This window comes from Haemaphysalis longicornis, unplaced genomic scaffold, assembly GCF_048455015.1.
Source record: "Haemaphysalis longicornis isolate Haplotype H1 unplaced genomic scaffold, Haemaphysalis longicornis Haplotype H1 scaffold_2, whole genome shotgun sequence".
Taxonomy (NCBI): Eukaryota; Metazoa; Arthropoda; class Arachnida; order Ixodida; family Ixodidae; genus Haemaphysalis; species Haemaphysalis longicornis.
The window spans coordinates 161,713,810-161,731,941 of record NW_027526295.1 but is presented as its reverse complement, the minus strand read 5'-3'; the positions used below and the strand labels follow the sequence as shown (position 1 = coordinate 161,731,941).

At 45.1% G+C, this 18,132-nt stretch overlaps 1 protein-coding gene across 1 annotated transcript in view; it reads left to right on the top strand.

The window, feature by feature from the left end:
* Positions 1-591: 591 nt before the first annotated feature.
* LOC144169409 (uncharacterized) overlaps positions 592-18,132 on the top strand; it is a 180,404-nt gene continuing 162,863 nt past the window's right edge. The window contains exon 1 of the mRNA XM_077698538.1: positions 592-861. The gene's annotated coding sequence lies outside the window, so the exon portion shown is untranslated. The remainder of the gene's footprint in view (positions 862-18,132) is intronic.

Genomic DNA, 18,132 nt, shown 5'->3' with positions numbered 1-18,132 from the left:
TTCGCGAAACAATCAATGACAGAAAAGAAAGGGTTTCCCGGATCGGCCAGGCATAAAAAATTAAAAGTTGCGCACGCGGCGATCAGGCAAAGGTTAGTAGGACTTCTCTTACCAGTGAACAAAGAAAAAGAAACTCCTCTATTTATTTCAACCGCCGGTTGCCCTGTTCCTCTAATCGACGACGTAGGCGTATACACGACGCACGGCATAAAAGAAGCGCGACTCTACAGTCTGGAACCCGATTCTACCGACCCGCAAAAGAACGGTTGCATGCGTCCGGATTGTTTTTCAACCCGTAGTTGGACGTCGTTCCTCGCAAGACCTTCCCTTCTCCTCCTTGGTTCCTCGTCTTGGGTTCTTTTCCCTGGCAAGTTCCGTTGTTCCCCGATTGATTCCCTGCTAGAAGCTGTCGACTCTGCGGCCCGCTGTGTCTCCCCTAGCAACGCGCACTGTGGTCGGGGCCAGTGAAGCCAGGCGTTGGCGTGGGACACCCCCTCTCTCGCCATTCACCCTCTCCCCCCACCCCCCCCTCTTTCTTCTACTCCGTTACCTGCCGGAAAGCGTCAGCGCCACTGGGACATTCCACCGCCACCAGAGAACGTTGGTCGATCATCCCGGGCCCTGCTACGCCGTGTGCTTCGAAGGCCTGCTTCCGAGTTAGTATACAGACCAGGGTTGAATCGTGGCTAGTTGCTTTCGTGTGAGCTCCTTTCGCAATGGGGGCTACGACTGGTTGAACATGCCAACAACGAGCGGCTGAACACGCCGGGCTCAGATCGTCTTGGCTTCGGCTTCGTCGAAGCGGAACGGGTGCTTCTTTCGTCACTTGCATCCGTGCCCTGCGCACCTACGCTTTGACAGGTGAGAACCGCGTACGTGGCCAACCGTGTCTGCGTCGCACTGGTCATTCACGTATCGGTACCGCCCACCATCCCAACGTGACAGTCGCATGCCGAGCGGGGAAAGAGAGGAAGACGTGCTTTCTGTTCCAGAGAGTATGACGGATTTGTCCGATGGAAAAGTGAAGTTGAAAAAAAAATCACCCTGTGAGTAATACAGGAAGGTAAACTCTGGCGCGAAAAGAGCACTTGTATGGCTGAGTGGTAGAACAGAATTTTATGAAACCAGCACTGGGCTTTGTTTAGGCTTTGTTTAGGCTTTGTTTAGGCTCGTCACTACGGAGATAACCGTTAAACCGATTCGAACGGAAGTTATCAAAATGACAGAGGACCTTAGAGGAACGCTCACCCATAAATTCTCGTTGAATTCATGTCCAGAATACCATGACTTGCAAGCTCATTTCTTTTAAGGTAGGTAAAATCATAAATATATGAGTTAACAGCAACGGAACCGGTTCCGTGGAAAACGTCCTTTGTTCTGCAAGTAACTTCAAGGTCTAAAATTGGCTCATAATAAATGAGCACAGCACAAAAAGAGGGCACGTACACCAGTGCAAATTAACAGCTGGCTCCTTGCTCCTATTACACCGCATTGAAAACAATAAACAACAATATGAACATGCAGGAGTTTGTCTACCTATTAATAAGAACATAAAAAAACTTACATTCACGAAAAACTATCGCCTGCTATTGAGCCGCTAAATTTCCTTGTCTTGCAAGCAACTGAAGAATGGCTCACGCGAGCTTCGTTCAGCCTAAAAATCTCTGTGCTCGTTTGATTAGGATTACAGAATAATTCAGCCGTTCGCTGAACCCCGTGCTCGCGCGGGCTCAATGCACATTGCGCCCAATACAATGCCCGTATAAGCATACTTTTAAGCCTTCAAGGTGCTCCTTGAACCTACCAGTTGGACCGCCATACTGCTTCCCGCACGTGAATTATGGCAAGAACAGTCTTATGCAGGTAGTTGACAGTCCTACGCGAATACAAGGACAGTGCCAGAGTTTACTGGGCCTCTTATTTTTATCCGAGGAAACATTTCATTACACAGTCGAAACAAGTGAAGGGATCTCTGGCCATACGATTGTCGTGGTCACGGTTAATATTGCCAATAAGGGCGTAGTAAAAAATCCTACTGGGAGAGTTTATAATTTCAAACAAGCCGATGACACATCCATTCTTGGTTTGCTTGCTAGAAACTGCTCTCGATAAGATGCCGAGAGGAAACAACGTGGATGAGCTTTGGAAGTACTTCGCAGGTATAGTTGGTGAAGGGTTATCTTGTTTTGTGCCGAAAAGAAAGAAGTGCTTACAAAAAACAAACCCATGGAATAATCGACATATAATTCATTTAAAACGGCGACTGCGCCGGGCGTGACAAAAAATATCAAGAACTAGTTAAAAACTGCTAATTTTTTTCCCCACAACGTTGGCTGAATATTTGAATACCTCAACTCAGAAGGGTTGGAGATACTTGGTTAAGTCAAAGCTGGCTACAACCAGTGTACTTCTAAATGGAAAGATTTGCTCTGGACCAGCTCCAGTTGATGAAGCTTTTAAAAACTTCTTTAACAGTATATGTACTGTTCCAACGTGCATAGCCTCCATAAATTAAGAACACAATAAACATTACGAAGATGAGATTGCTATATCTAAGGAAGGTATAATTAAATTGCTGGTAACATTGGATGACAAGAAGTCTTCAGAACGTGACAAAATACCGAACGAGTTTTTAAAGCGCTATTGTGAAGGTGTTCTTTTATTCTTTGTAGAAATTATTGCCTCGCTATTGGAAACTGCTGCTGTGCCGAGTGATTGGCTGCCAGCAAGGGTTGTGCCCGTGCCCAAAGTTGGAGATAAGCTTATGGTTGAAGACTATCGCCCCAATTCCATTACATGTACAATGCGTAAAGTTCTAGGGCACATAATTGGTAAACATCTTGTTGCATACTTTGAAAATAACAACCTCTTTTACATCAAACAACATGGTTTTCGCAAACGCCTTTCAATTGTGACACAGGTATTTGAAACTGTTCGCTACTTTGCTGCAGCCATGAATTCGAAAGAACAAATTGATGTATTTGATTGGACTTATCAAAAGCTTTTGACAGGGTATGTCACGCAAAACTTTTAAATAGATTATACAGTTACAGTGTCAATTTACAAATAATTAGTTTAATTCAAGCTTACTTGACAAATAGTCAACATTTTGTGGAAACAGCTGGGGAACGTTCATCTTTTTGTACATTTCTTCTGGTGTGCCGCAAGGGTCAGTTTTAGGTCCAATTTTGTTTCTGCTGTACATTAATGGCATTGCAAGGGGTGTACATCATAACATCGAGTGCGATTGTTTGCTGACGATTGTCTTTTGTTTATACGAGTCAAGACTCTCTCGGACCAAACTTGTTTGAATGATTCCTTAACCGTTATTTACAATCGGTGTGTACAATGGGAATTGGAAATCAACTTTATACGTCTGCCTGCATGACAGTTTCAAACAATAAAAAGCATTTGGTGTTTGATTATACAGTGAGCACGAACCAAATCAAGAGATCCCCCAAATTGAATATCTTGGTGTAAAAATTGCAAATGCACTAAATTGGAACTCGCATATATCTGCGGATCAGCTCAGCGCAAACTGAACTACTGATACGGAAATTAAGACGTGCTCCTCCTGAGGTTAAACTTCAGCGTTCAAGACTACGGTTCGATTTACCTTTGAATACGCTAGTTTAATCTGAAAACCGCGCCATAAATATTAAATCAATAAACTGGAGCGTGTTCACAGGCAAGCAGCGCGATTTATTATTTCCATTTACTAGAGGCGGCAGTCAATAACATTCCTGCTCACTGAGATTAAACTCCCTGAACTTGCAATTCGTCGGAAAATCGCCGGACCAAAATTTTTGTATCGGCTTTACAACATTGAGCTCAATTTAAACCCTAATCTCGATTTTCATCCCCCAGGAAGGGTTTCATCACGAACCAATCACCTACACATTATTATGCCCTGCACACCAAGAATTGACGCATTTAAAAACAGTTTTCTTGTCAAAACGATTGTGGAATGGAACTGCCCTGCCGCAGATTTCTTAGAAAATGTCGACACAGTTGAATTTCTTGTTGCGAAATTAAATTGTTATTGTATGATGTAGTTCCATTTCTGAAGAGCCCGAGAGGGCTTAAAGTATAATAAATAAATAAATAAATAAATAAATAAATAAATAAATAAATAAATATGATATTTCCATTTTCATTCGGCGTTCCACGAACTACCCGCCGCGGAGGCTCAATGGCTAAGACGCTGTGCTGCTGAGCACGAAGACGAGCGGCGGCCGCTTTTCTGATAGAGGCGAAAAGCAAAAAACGCCCGTGTGTACGAGGTTTCGGCGCACGTTAAAGATCCGCAGGTGTCCGAAATTAATCCGGAGCCCTCAACTACGGCGCGCCTCATCGCCTGCGTTTGGTCGCCGCGTTAAACCCTACAATCAATCAATCAAACAAACATTCCACCAAATGGTGCCGGGTGAATTTTGCTCAAACATCACATTTCGTGAAATAATTGACGGTTGCTTCGCATCTAAGATAATACCCCTACGTGTCCAGTGGCGCTACAGAAAAGATAAGGCTTCAAACAGACGCTAAAGAACATTCTTATCTCGACCCAACGTGGTTAAGAGTAGCTGTACTATGTAAATAAGCTTCCAGCAGTAATGATTCTCGTTTTAGACCGATATCGACCGCAGCGACAATGGTTCACTGCGCTGTAAATCTCCGTTAAATACTGAAACGGTGTCGAGGTGCACCGAACAGCATTTGTCATCCTAAAACGATCCGCGTGTTTACTTTACTGTGCATTTCCGCGCCCAGGTTTTCCGAGTTCTCGCACGGGTGGACTTCGACATTTCGACAATAAATCACGCCAAGTAGGTGAGGGGGAGTAATTCCAGTCAAAATGTTCTACGGGCTGTCGGATAGGTATCGCGCTTTAACGACCTAGTATAGAGCAAAAAAGAAAAAAGTTAAACTTCGACGGTATTGGGTAATAGTGATTTGCTACGACTCTAGCCATGTAAGACAACCAAACATTAGGATTTAGCAAATAGAACTATTTATAAAGGCTGATCGATAAATAAAGGTGTAAACCGGTAACTCAAGTGAAGTTGAACAAAACGGGAAAGATGGAGTCTGATAGTCGGTGCGGTCGTGTGCTTACAAATTTAAACGTAACTTCCTAGCACCAAAAATAGATGGAAAACTGAGACAAAAAGACGCGCTGGACAGGCGATAGACATAAACGGATATTAGGACATCAAAACTTTAATTCACCGTGAACACAAATTACACATTTGTGCTCACATAACATTAGGATCAAAGTTTTTGTAACGTAAACAAGGTCTTTCACCCACAGAAGCAGTTCAAGGGTGTTTACACACCTCTCAGTTTATCTGCTCCTTCAAAAACATTCCTAATTTTCTTTGGCAGTCAATGCCATGAAGCTGCGCACGACGTTTGTCTTTTCGAACTCATGAGTGTACAGTCATGAATAAATGAAATTCGAACACGAAAATAAGAACTATAACACAAAAATGGCGTAATTTCTTTGAATGCGATTCAAATTGACGCGTCGCCTGATTACAGTAACAAACGTGAATACATATCCGTGTATGCAGTACATGTAGAGTAACAAAGTTGTGAATTGCGGCTTTCCAAATACCTACAACGCGAATTTTTAGGACCTCAACGAAGAGTATTTCCCAATTTTGCGGGTTCTGGTTCATAATTTCGCGTTGGCATTTCCTTTGTTCATGACTGTACAGTCATCCACATGCTTAGCCGGAGCAGCAGATTCGGCTGTAGCGGGGCGTTTCTAGAGAACTCTGACGAAACTCTGTGTAAACAAATGCGTAGGACTTAAGTGGCCTTTTGAACTTTTTAACCATGCCGCAGTTGTGGCTAAATTACACAATATCAAGGCAGGATAAGACGATAAGTGCGTATAGCGTTGCTCCAGCTAAGACTGTGAATGACTGTACATGTAGCGGCGGCAGCGCTTCGTAAAACGTCCCACCCCCGCGTCTCATTGTTCTAGTTCTCAGTGATTTCTCGTTTTATTATTTTGAGCCCCGGCCAAGCCCGTAAACTTTTCAATTGCCAAAAGTTAGTAATATATTTTAAAATATACGGCCACCTTGCAGTGAATGAAGCGGACCACGTGCTTTGTTGCGGTCATTGTTGCGGTCAGCCCGGCGTCAAAAAAACCACCATGACACCCCATTTCGCAGCCGCCATTTTGAGACAGCGGAATATACCTGGGGCCCTTATACGGGAGGGCCACAGGTCGCGTTATGCGCGATTCCAGAATCGCACTGGTGGTATCACTCGGAGGCTTCCCGTCCCTTACGAGATCTCGCGCAGCGGAAGCAGGGTACCCTCCGAGAAGCCAGCACGACGCAATCGTTGGAGCATCCATGAAATCTGGAGCTTCTAAGGTTTCACGAGAACATTTTGTAAGTTGTTTCACTGCGAAGCACTTATTAGGCTATCCTCTCATAGATTTTTAAATGGAGTCTGCAATGTAAGTTGTTCCACAGCGACGCGCTTATTAGGTTACCCTCTCATAGATTTTTAAATGGAGTCTCCAACACAGAGGATAAACGCTTTGACTTTTTTCCTTCGTCTCTGGAAACATTGTCAAAGCTAACAGCCATCGCCAGCATGGAGCGACAATACGTGATTTTATCGTCGCAGCAGATGCGTTTTCCGTTTCTGCTTTGCTTTTGTGGCGATTTCTTTTAATGTGGCTACCAAATGCTTTCATTGCTGCAACTCAAAGGAAGACGGCCAAGACGGAAGACGGCTATTGGCCGCTACCTCGCTGTAATGACGTAATTCGAGCGCTCGAAGAATGCCAAGACTGGGAAAAATGGATATTTATTTCACCAAGTTTTTTAGTTATCTGATGAGCACAGGGAAGTAAGCTTTGGCGGAGGTACTTTGTGACTCCGTATTCTAAGTACTGAGTGTGTTTGTTGGACATCTCCTGATATTCAGAAAAGTCGAAGAAATAGTTACAAGGTCCCCTTAATGTCCATGCGCCGAAACTCCAGGAGCTGAAAGAGAAAATAAAAAAAAAGAACACGTTTGAGTTCGTGTGGGAATTGAGCCCGAGGCTTTAAATCAGGAGCCGACTTCGTTACCACAGCTCTATCCCGGCACACTGTTTTCAAAAAACGAGGGATGACATACTGCGTGTCGCATGACAGGTGAACGTGACGGACCGTGAGTACATAGCCACAGAATGCTCTGATTTGGAGAAGCTGCTGCTTGAGGTGTGGGCAGTACGCGTGCCTAAGTAATTAACACCAAAACATGAACGAAATCGAATACAGAGACGCAACACGATGTAGCCGTGAAAAAGACTGAGATAAGTATCGCTTCGGTTTCGATCCAAAACTACGTAAGCAGACTTCAGTCCACAGAGAATTTTTTTATGCCCGTATCTCAAAACTCACAGTGGACTATATAAAGCATGGGTTGACACCTTGATGCTCGATGTAGTGCTGCACAAAAATTACGTTATTCTGCCGATGCTCGATGCCGCCCTTGTTCAACGTATGCGCGCTTGCAGGATGCGATTTTGACCTGAAGAACTTCCAGACCTTTGTTAAGGCGACGGAAAAGTAGTTATCGTGGAATAAAGAGTGTGTTACATCGTAGTTCCTCTGAAAATACTTCTCTGTTTAGTTAGACAGCTACACTAGCATTCCACCTTCACAGAGTGGTATGGCAGAAAATTCTTAGCTACCTTCTTTTTGCCCTTTTACAGTGCGCCAAACCAAAGACATTTCGTAACTCATGCTCTATCCGTACGACCCCACCTTTGAAACTAGATTACGCAGGCTAGTGTTCACACTTACTAGCGCTTCACACAGTTCAGGCTAGGTTCAAAGCCACCGGAATTCTCTCGACAGCAGAAAACCCAACCTCCCCAATCAATAGTTAAACCGCAGTGACGAGAGACGGCCGCTTATTTTGCCATGACCACGAGATTCTAGAACCAACAGAGGGCTGGATTGGTCTACTGAGCATCTCTCCAACTCCTCGGGGCAAGGTTACCGTCTGAATCAATCTGTTCAGCCGGTGTTACGAAGTCAGCCTACACCTCGTCGACAAACAGGATAAAAAGTTTGAACAGCCTGCATGTCTATTTTACGCATAGTCTTTCAGTCACCAACACATTAAACAACACTGAACGATGTTCTCTAGAAGATGTTGGCATTCATCAGTGAACCATGTTATGCCTTTGTTTTTCCTTTGAGACATTCCGCTGCCCGTGTACTCAACCTACGAGTTTCCCGTAAGAAGACAGGCGATTCGGCAGATTCCTCCCCACCCTCTAATTCTAGATATACTCAACTTCTTTCCCGCTTGCGTCACAGCCCCTTTAACTGCCCTCAACTCACGGTCAACGAAGTATTCTTACACCGTGCCTCCACCTCAATCCCTTCCACGCTACTGGCGGGCCCATACGTGGCGCAGATTCCAAACCTGCACCTATTTCAACTCCCCCTACTATGGAAAATCTCCAATCTCCCCCACCACCTTCTACGACCCCGGCCACACCTGTAGTGTCCCCGCCACAACAAGCAATCTTGTATGATTCTTTCCGGTACATCTCTATACCGTCCCCTCCCTATCCGTTTAGCGCCGAGAATAGCTTGCGCCCAGAGGAAACTCCTTCTCAGCAGGGCCCTACGGGCTGCGGAAGCGCGTGGCTTTCTTAACTGAAGACGCTTATATGTTACCTTATTATTTATTTATTTATTTTTCTAATAAAACGTTGGCCTCTTTCTGTCCGATATCCGAGAACAAGACATTTCCAAGCTAGAGCCTAATTACTGCTATAAAATGTGGAACGCTTCTGGTTTATGTTGGCCGATCGCAGGTTTTGGCTTCGTTGTCACGTATTTCTACTAAGTGAACACAAAACGAAGTTCGGGTGCCTCAGAAACAGCTCGGGCACAGCAAGACCTGTGTTCTGAGCAAACGTAAAACCAAATCAGGTGTCAGTTAACTATCTACTGCATTGACCAAATTGATGGAATGGCAGACTCATCGCTGACAAAATTCCGGCAGGAAACCAAGGCACGATCCTGTTGAAATGTCCAAAAATTTAAAGCAGTCTCTACCTCGTCTCAGTGCCCCGTACTCAATTCAGAGATGTGATTTTTTGCTTAGATGATTCTGCACAATGACAAAACTGCGCAAAAAACACAGCGTGCCGCTTTGTCTCTGTGTTCTCTCATCGCGGGCTGTTTTGACACGGTGCTGCCATGTCGTGTGCTTCTTTGGCGCCGCCCAGCTCATCCGATTGGAATACGCGCCACTGTTTTGGGTGGAGATAATAACAAATAAATTTGGCCGACCGTCACTCCGGCCGATGTCGAAAATTGTACTAGTTTTGATCGGCGGTGCAGACTTAGGCGAACATGTCCAGTTCCTGCCATAAATGTCATGCGCGTGTGCGTGTCCTACTCCAGTTTCCACATTTTACCCCACTCTCACTTAATAATCCCATCCCCCAATCCCTCCGACGAGTGTAGGGAAGCCGACCGGGCCTCGCACCAAGTTAACCCTTTCCGCGTTTTTTTTTTTTTTTTGAAAAAAGGTTAAGGGTATCTACGTTGATTCAACGAGGAACCCTGTCTCACAGTCTGTAACGCTTGATGTGTCCCACTTTCGCACCATAATAAAATTCGATGAATAATGAGTCTAAGGCATTCATATTTTTATACAAAACCAGTTATACTTGACCTAAAGTTGTCTTCCCGCAATGCGATCGTGCATTGTTCTGAAGCCGACGTCAGTAAGGTTTGGTGTACAGTTTTTACAGGAATACCTGGGATCTTACGGAAGTATTTGTTAACAAGTCCTGCAGCCCTCATACTTTGACATCCTGAAACGTTTCGCATATACAGATTTATGGGAATACGCAGTACGTTCCTAGGTTAACACAAAGCCGCCACAAAATAACTGAGATTTTTCGAAAAAAAGCAAGAAAATAAAATGCTGCATACCCGTGGGAAAAGATTTGACACCTTTTTTGACTGTGAGATCACTAGAACCCCCAAATTATTGTCCGTATGAATTCCGTATATGCGAAGTATACGGAACACATATGGAACGTTATTTTACCCATTATTGACGACAAAAACACGAAAACTGTGCCAAGCGTCCTTACAGTGCAAACTCCCATTATTTTTCTGTCTTTGGAACTAATGCATACTTTAGTTGCGTTCGGGGGCGTCATACACCGCATGAATTCTGTATTCCCACAGTTCCGTATGTACGGAACGTTTCAGTAGGGAGGCAGCCTGTAGTCCTTCGGCGAAAATGTGTTCCCAGCAATGCATCTGTGCACAGCAGCAAAACCTATTTTAAAGGGTCTCGGTGCATACCAGAACAGCATTTGTCCGGTAATTTCCCCGGTAGAGTTCCTGGTATTTTTTTTTTCTACTCCTCTTGTTTTCCGACTGCAACCAAACTTCGGGCCCTGGCGCAGCCCACGTGCTCACGCAACAAGCGCGTACAGTTGTATGACGGCGAGGTGCGTTTGACCCCTTCCTGGAAACGCGTACCCGCGAGCGTGGGCTTTCCCGTCGGGGCTGCCCAGAGGCTCCGCACTGCGCTGCCGTCACGTCGGACCCAGGGCGAGAGCAGAGACAAGGGGAGCAGCTTCGCTCGGTATTATTTTTTGTGTTTTGCTGGCCTGTTCCGAGAGCCAGCTCAGGCCAACGCCCCCGGCGCGCAGCCGCTGTCAACCGACCGCGTGCAGCCTGTGCTCCGAAAGGACTCCCTCCAACGGTTGATCTGGGAGCAAATGGAGCGGTTAAAAGTTTTGCGGCTCTGCTTTTCATATGCGCGTGTTCATGTACAGATATTTGAGGGTAGCTTTATTGGTGCGTATTTAGTCTTAATTGGTAGTTTTGCCGCTACGGCAATCATGCAGAGTATACGACTGCTCGAAGAGTCAAACCGAATGAGTTGAACTTGAAGCGGGAAAAGAAAATAGATCGATGAAATTGATAAATAAATGTGTAAAGTGTGCGGTTTAAACAAAAAATTGCGATGTTAGGTTCGAATCCCCCACCTAAGCGTTTTTTTTCCCTTGAAATATATAGGTTTTGTATTCAATCCACTTCACTACTTCTGCGACTTATATTACTCCTGCATTACTTTATAACACTGATATTATTACTGCGACTGATAGAACTACTACAGCTTACAGCTGCCGGCAAATGTACGACCAATACACTTCGCATCGTTGGTATCGCGCTCAGATACACGCGAGAACACATCCACTGTGCCTTTGAGTGGGCTAACAGTCGACGCTCGGTTCAAATTGACTGCTGTCACAAAAACTTTGGGTGCAATAAATAAGACTTTTTCCTTGGGTAAATTGCTGCACAGTTGCGAGCACGGAAATACACAGTGCAGGCTTATTTCGTGGGGGACAGTATTTTTCTTTTTCAGAGCGCGACAATCCGACAAAAACTGCGTCGAATGTTTGTATTTAAGATCGAGCCCGGTTCAACAAAGCCATTCTAGTTAACTTTTGAGCAGGCCTGTAGATTTCCCTGTCGATAATCAACATTACTTGATTTGTAGTGGTAGGTGCCTTTGTTGGCGCTGTGGTAAAAATACTCTTCTATGGTACTACAACAGCAAGTTAACAAGGTTCTTTGTGATGGGGCATTGATGACCCCACTAAGGACAGATGACCCCTCCAGGCAGAGACGATATTGAGGCGTTTTGCTGTTCAAAAACACTTGGGCACTTATGTCTGTTAACGTGCTCAGAAGCAATTGCTTTATGGCTTTCTCTGGCGTTACTTGCCAAATATTTCTCTACAGCTACACAGTCTTTCCGCCTTTTTCTTCGTTGTAACATCTTCGTCCTTTGGTGCGAGTTACTTCGGCAAGCATACTAGTGATGCTTTGCGGCACAACCTGTTCAGAGTCACCGCTATGTGTGACTTGTGTGCAGCAGATGTTTTACTCACGCTGCCTCACGTTCTCTTGGCACGTGATATAAAGTCAGCGCCGCAGGCACTAGGTCAGCTCTCGTTACACCGCTCGCAACGCGCCAAGGTGGCGTGGTTTAAACCCACTCGGCTTCTACTTTGGACACCCTGGTTCAACTTCCAGAATTAATTAAATGCGACTTTCATTTACTCCGTTTCGCCGGTTCGGGAAGTGGAGCTAGGACCACGACGTGCCCTCGGGGGCCACTGTCTTAACGCTACCGTTTTTTGTACTTTGTGCTGCATTAGTTACACCGCCGGGGGTGATGTGGTCGTGTAGGATGTCTCAATCATAAGAGTCAGCGGAGGGGATTCGGGAAAATTTTAAACAATAAACTTTTCACCGACGCAGCCGAAACACCAGAACCTTTGCGCTGATGGTTCAAGCCCAACTTCCCTCGACGTTGCCCCTGTGCACCTGCCGCTCTCCACCATTCCCCCTAGACTTGTGCTACTTTCGCCTCTTATCGAAATTTTACCGCACTTTCTGCCGGCCATGCGAACCATTCCCCCCCTAAACCCCACCAACGGGAATCGCACACACTGCATAAAATAGATAAAATAGCCATTTATTGCCTTAAAAGTGGTTTAGCAAGGGTACTGTGAATGCTGTGTCTATATTGCTGACGGACCGAATTATTTTGTCCCTAGCGCCTCCCCCCCCCCCTTCCGCACCCCCTGTCCTCTACCTCTTCTCTCTCCCCAACTCTTTCCACCGCAACGGCGTAAGCCAGAACCCACGTGAAAATAAGTGTTCCAAACAAACATTCAATGGGAAACTTAAGTCTTTCGCCTTAAAAGGGTTCGGATAGCCCCCCTTCCTCGTCTTTTCCGAAACAGTTATGCATGTCTCTCTTCGTTATAACTCCGCAGGTCATTTGGGTTTTTGCAATACTCCTAACGTTTTCTCCCAAAATACGTAGCGTACACACAAAATACCTAACTCCAAGCCTGATTATTCATATCTTGAACTTATCGCAATAATGAGACCCTACAGCGATTATGTATGGCAGGGTGCCCAAACCGCCTGCCCCTTGACATCATTCTCAATGTTAACATGACCAGCAGCGGTTTCCTTTACTGCGAGGTTTTGAATTGCGTCAACGTTCGTAGTTTCCGTGAATATTTGTAGCAACTGTACATGAACGAGGACTTTCCTTCTTGTTTCGCTCTTTAGCGCGCTTTCGCTTTAACTCCGTCAACACTTTCCGCAGCGTGAAATCGACAACAAAGCTGAGCCCCTTGTTAGACCTTGCCTTTCAAATTCCTCTGGGCTCGTCAAAACTTTATCTGACTAGTTTTTCTACCCCACCTGTGACCTACAACAGATAACTTGCGCCTCACCTTGTCTGTTTTTGTGGTATTAACCCTGTCCTACGTTTCGTGTCAGGCAGCGCACCTCTGCACTTCAAGATAACTGGAACACAATGTTCCTCCTCGTACGGGTAAAATCTGGAAAAGGAGGAGACCGATGGAAGAAACCGCGGGCTCGAAAGTGCTAGTGAGAAAGTGCTAGTTAGAACACGGCTGCCCCCTCCCTACTTCTCCTTTGATCAGCCAGTGGAATTGTATTGCACAATACCATTGTATTGAGCAATACAATACAATGAGCAACGCAATTGTATTAAGCTATACAGAAGAGTAAAGCTTTGTGGCAGAACGCATCCTTACAAAAAAATTCAGCACTGCCGTTTTTTGTATGTAAGGACTTGTTCTGCAACAAAGCGGTTGCAGCACCAGCGGGGCTCTTTCTTTGCGAACTCCCGACCGCGACAAAACATAACCATTGTCATCGTGATCGAAATCTTCGGCAACGCAAGGAATGGGCTACAAAGCTACATCAAAACCATCGTCCTTTTCATCTTGGTCTTCGGTGACACGGGGACAGCAAGCATACATTTTATGAAGTTTCGGGACAGAAGTTTGAAGATTGTGAAGCTAAAGGAAAATGCAATTCAAGCAGCACAAATATGGGCTGCTCTTCCAACATATGTGAAGTCAGTATCGAAATATTGTAATCGGAGCATACAAAAAATGGCAATTAAACGCTAAGAATGCATACGGTGATTTAGTGCCCAAGCTGGCTGTGATGTTATTGTTGTTACGATTTCATAGACAATTTGAGATTGAAAAACTAAATGATAAACCTTTACCTGAACGAAACAGCAAATTAGAGTTTCCGTAAGGGGAACGATTAACCGGGGGTTTGGCGAACTCTGCAGAATTCTAAAGACGACAGTCTTTCTTGGGTTACTCAAACCCGAAAATTCTTGTCGGTCTGTCGGTCTGTCTGCCTGTCTGTCAATCCATCTGTCCCTCAGCTCAGCCACCCCGACAAAGTTCAAATAATTCTTGAGCGAGGCGTTTATGTATGCGAAACAATTTTAATTTTCTGAGTATAGAAGTATGCTCCATAGTTGCTAACATTGTTCACCAAAAAATTATATTAGGCTTATTTGAGGAATAACCCCAAGCCATAACTGCTGTTTGTAATGTTTTTTTTTTTTTTTCAAATGAAAAGCAGGTGTGTTCTTGATTTTCGAGAGAACAAATTAAACAAGAACGCGTTGAAAACCATGTTTTAGCCACAAAATACAAACAAGGCTGCCCGATACTCGCGCTAGTGGCTCGAGCCCAAAGTCTCAATACTGGCAACAGATGGCGCGAGCAGTGTGAACGCGGCATAATTGAACTCTGCAAACCTCCAATTGGTGGAACGAGACAGCAGAGGAACAGCGTGAGAGGCAGTTATGTGGCAGGGGTGGGCGAATACTATCGCCTTTCCGCGACATTCGCAGCGATGCTGATTCGTGTCCAATTTCTAGATGCGGCAGAATTCGGGCATTAGTTCAAATGCGAGCTGGGTGAGAGAAGGAGCAGGGTTGGTATAAGAAGTTTTGCGTGGATTGTGAGTCGGAGTTTGCCCAGAGGTTTCAAAAGTGCAGTTGCCAGGAGACCCGTGAGCAGTAGAGATGTGAGGGCTTGGAAAAACAAAAAAGCATTAAGAAAAAACAAGTCTTTTTTCGTTTTTTTTTTCAACCAGGATAACACTGAAAAAAAGAAAAAACACATGTCCGTAGAAGTTCTTTTTGATGCAACCAATCTGCACTGAAGGAAATGCTTCCTGAAATCAATTCCTTGGCGTGAAATCGTGCGCAGATTTCGAGAGCGGAAGCTCTGCTGGCGCTTTGGGACGCAGCATGTAACAATTACATTCTTTTCAGTGTTCACGGAAACTTTATCGGCCACATCAGTCCCTTACGGGATTTGAAGGCGAAAGCCAGCGGCTACCAAAGATTTCTTCACTGCTGCATCGTGTTTGCGGTGCAGTCACGTGCACCGGTTATCCGGCACGCATCTGGATAATTCTTGTTCCATCCTGGCACGGTACAAGGCTAGGGCTGTAGTTATCACGCTTGGCCACCGGGGTTGAAATCCCATTCGAACCCAAAGCAGTTTCTATGTATATTTTATATACATATTTCTTTCTTTCTTTTTTTTTTTTTTTTTGCAGTGGCCGTAATTCGGTTTCATTCGTGTAGTCGCTAGCAATTACGGTCACTTTTCGCGTTTGATGAGACGTCTAAGGCTTTCGCCCTCAGAGGTATGGAGTGGAGTGGAATAAACTTTATTATGAGCCTGCAAACTCACGTACGCGTGCGCGCACGTTATTCGACCGGGCCTAGGTCATCGTGCTTGGTTTCTTCTCCCCCACATGCGGGGTGTCGGAAGCTTACTTCGATGCCGCTTCTTGGGCTTGCTGGATTGATAAGTTTGCCGAATTTTTTATAAATCTGCGTGGAATCGCCTTTTATCAATTTTTCATGTTTCCTTGAAAAATAAATGAATTAGAAAGTTTTTTCACGCCCCTCAAAATTTTATGATAACTTGCATCTCTAGTGAATAGTTCGACAAAAAGAGACGGAAAGCGGTGAACATGTACAATCAAGGGCCTGTAAATTCTAATAAGATTGTGACACAGCGCCCCAGTGAGTGCGGCGGATCAAGGTTTGCGAACCCAAAGTGTGAAGCACAATCGTGTACCGTCTGTGAGAAGTTGCCATACTGGGAGTTGCCCAGAACGTTTATGGGAGTTGCGAGAAGCATGCAATCAGTCTAAGGCCAATAATGGTGAAGCAGTGAAAAACGGAAGCTTACGACCGCTGTCAGTTCAGTTTCAGTTGATCAGTCCCGGAATGAATGCACAGGAAGTATCATTTTGCGGAATGGCGACAATGATCTTTCACCATAGGTTTCGCTAGTAAATCATCTCGTCAACGGAACGTATTGTTAGGTCGCTGTTTCGTCTTTTATCTTTATTCATATTGGGGGCCTGCTCTAGACACCAAAACAACAACTCAAACAGATCAAACAAAACACTAACATCGAAACAACAACCGTTGTTATGGAATAATGAGCTAAACTTCGCCATCCGGGAAACTTGATTACTACGTCGCGTATATATGGATAAATCAGGATGTCTGTCGAAGGGCGCTGAATGCCAGCGCCTATATATAGGATGTGGCTGCCACGCGCTCGACGTCGAAGAATAGATTGGCGCGATTGATGCTAGGCACGGCACAGCGCAAATGTCGACGTGAGGGGCATGAGTGAGTGGAAATCGAACGAAGCCTCACTCCCTACCGGTGTTTTCAAGACCACCTAACTAGTAAAAGGGATGTCCGAGTTCTTGTATCCGTTATATCTTGCGTGATACCAACGTATGCCCCAAGCACTATTCAGCAGGTACTTAGGACTTTCCTTTATTTGCGGGAAAGCTGTGCGCGTGGAAGCAATGCCTGATACACTTGGTGAAACTGCGGACATGAAGCGAAGCGACACTGCCTGTTTTACTGTAAATTTGCGTTCTGAGATGTTTCCGGTGACGATCGTTTTTATCTGTTTCCCAAGTACATCCCTCCTCTTTTCCGGACGTAAGTCATTGCATCTAACTTTGCTTTTCCGTTTGTTAGAGCACCAAGAAAATTTTACCATGATAAGAAGGAAAACATGCCGCTGAACACCATTTTTTGAGCAACCTCATGAGTGAAAAAAATAGGGGGGGGGGGGGGGGGCATGACAAAATGTTGCTGCAAGTACTCCCTATTGCGTTCCATATCATTAACAAATGATCAAGGACGGATACATATTTATGGGAAAGCACAGGGTATGGGAAAGCACTGCATGGCCTGTTGAGCGAGGAAGCCGTTGTCGGTGACAGTGTTGGCATTAACGCCGGTTACGGCGAAACTAGACCTAGACAAGGTGGCCTTGAAGCGTGAGGGATATTAATACACACGCTTGAACTCGCCAGTAGCGAAAAATCGACGTTTGCCCAAGTACACTGCACATGTAGTTAGGAAGCAGAACAACGCAACTAAGCGAAGAACAAAAGGCAACGAAATGCACCACCGTCGTCAACTCTCCCGATACACGGCGGCAGTAGCGAGCAGCGACGTAACACGTACTAAACAGATCGAAACCACTAAAACGCGTAAAGCGGAAGCGCGTCACGAATAAATTCTTCTCAGCGGCAAGAGAATGAAGCCTTTCGAAAACGTGGGCGCATGCAAAACGTATTAGACGTTCAGTTGGACATTAACGCTTTCGCATTTACCGCACTAATTAAAGGCGCACTGAAGGCAACGGTTTCGAACAAGAGTCTGGCCCTCCCGCAGCCATAAGACGCCTTAAATCGCTAATCCAACGCTGATGAAACGTGACGCAAACAGCGGCTGTAGCCCATGTTTGCGTGACAATAAACCGGAAGCAATCAAAGTTGCGGTAATTTACAGTTAAACCTGAATATAACAAAGATTTGAAAAACTAGAAATTTTTCGTTACATTCTTGTATTCATTACATGCAGGTTTCGAGTTAAGGCTCGTGTGAATGAAGCAGAAACAAAACCAAAATTTCCGACATCAGTGGCGGTGCCCTCGCCACTCAAGGATTTATTCCACAGTGGAAAACCGTGATCTGCGCCTGCTGCTATACCGCAAACTTAGGCACTACACGGTACTTCAGAGAAGCAAGGTGATTACCCTTCTGCCTTTCGACACTATTCGGTGCCTTAAAGGGACACTGAAGTGAATTTGTCAAGCTCCCGTGTTTGCTTGCACTGCGTAAACTGGCTCAAATTAACAAA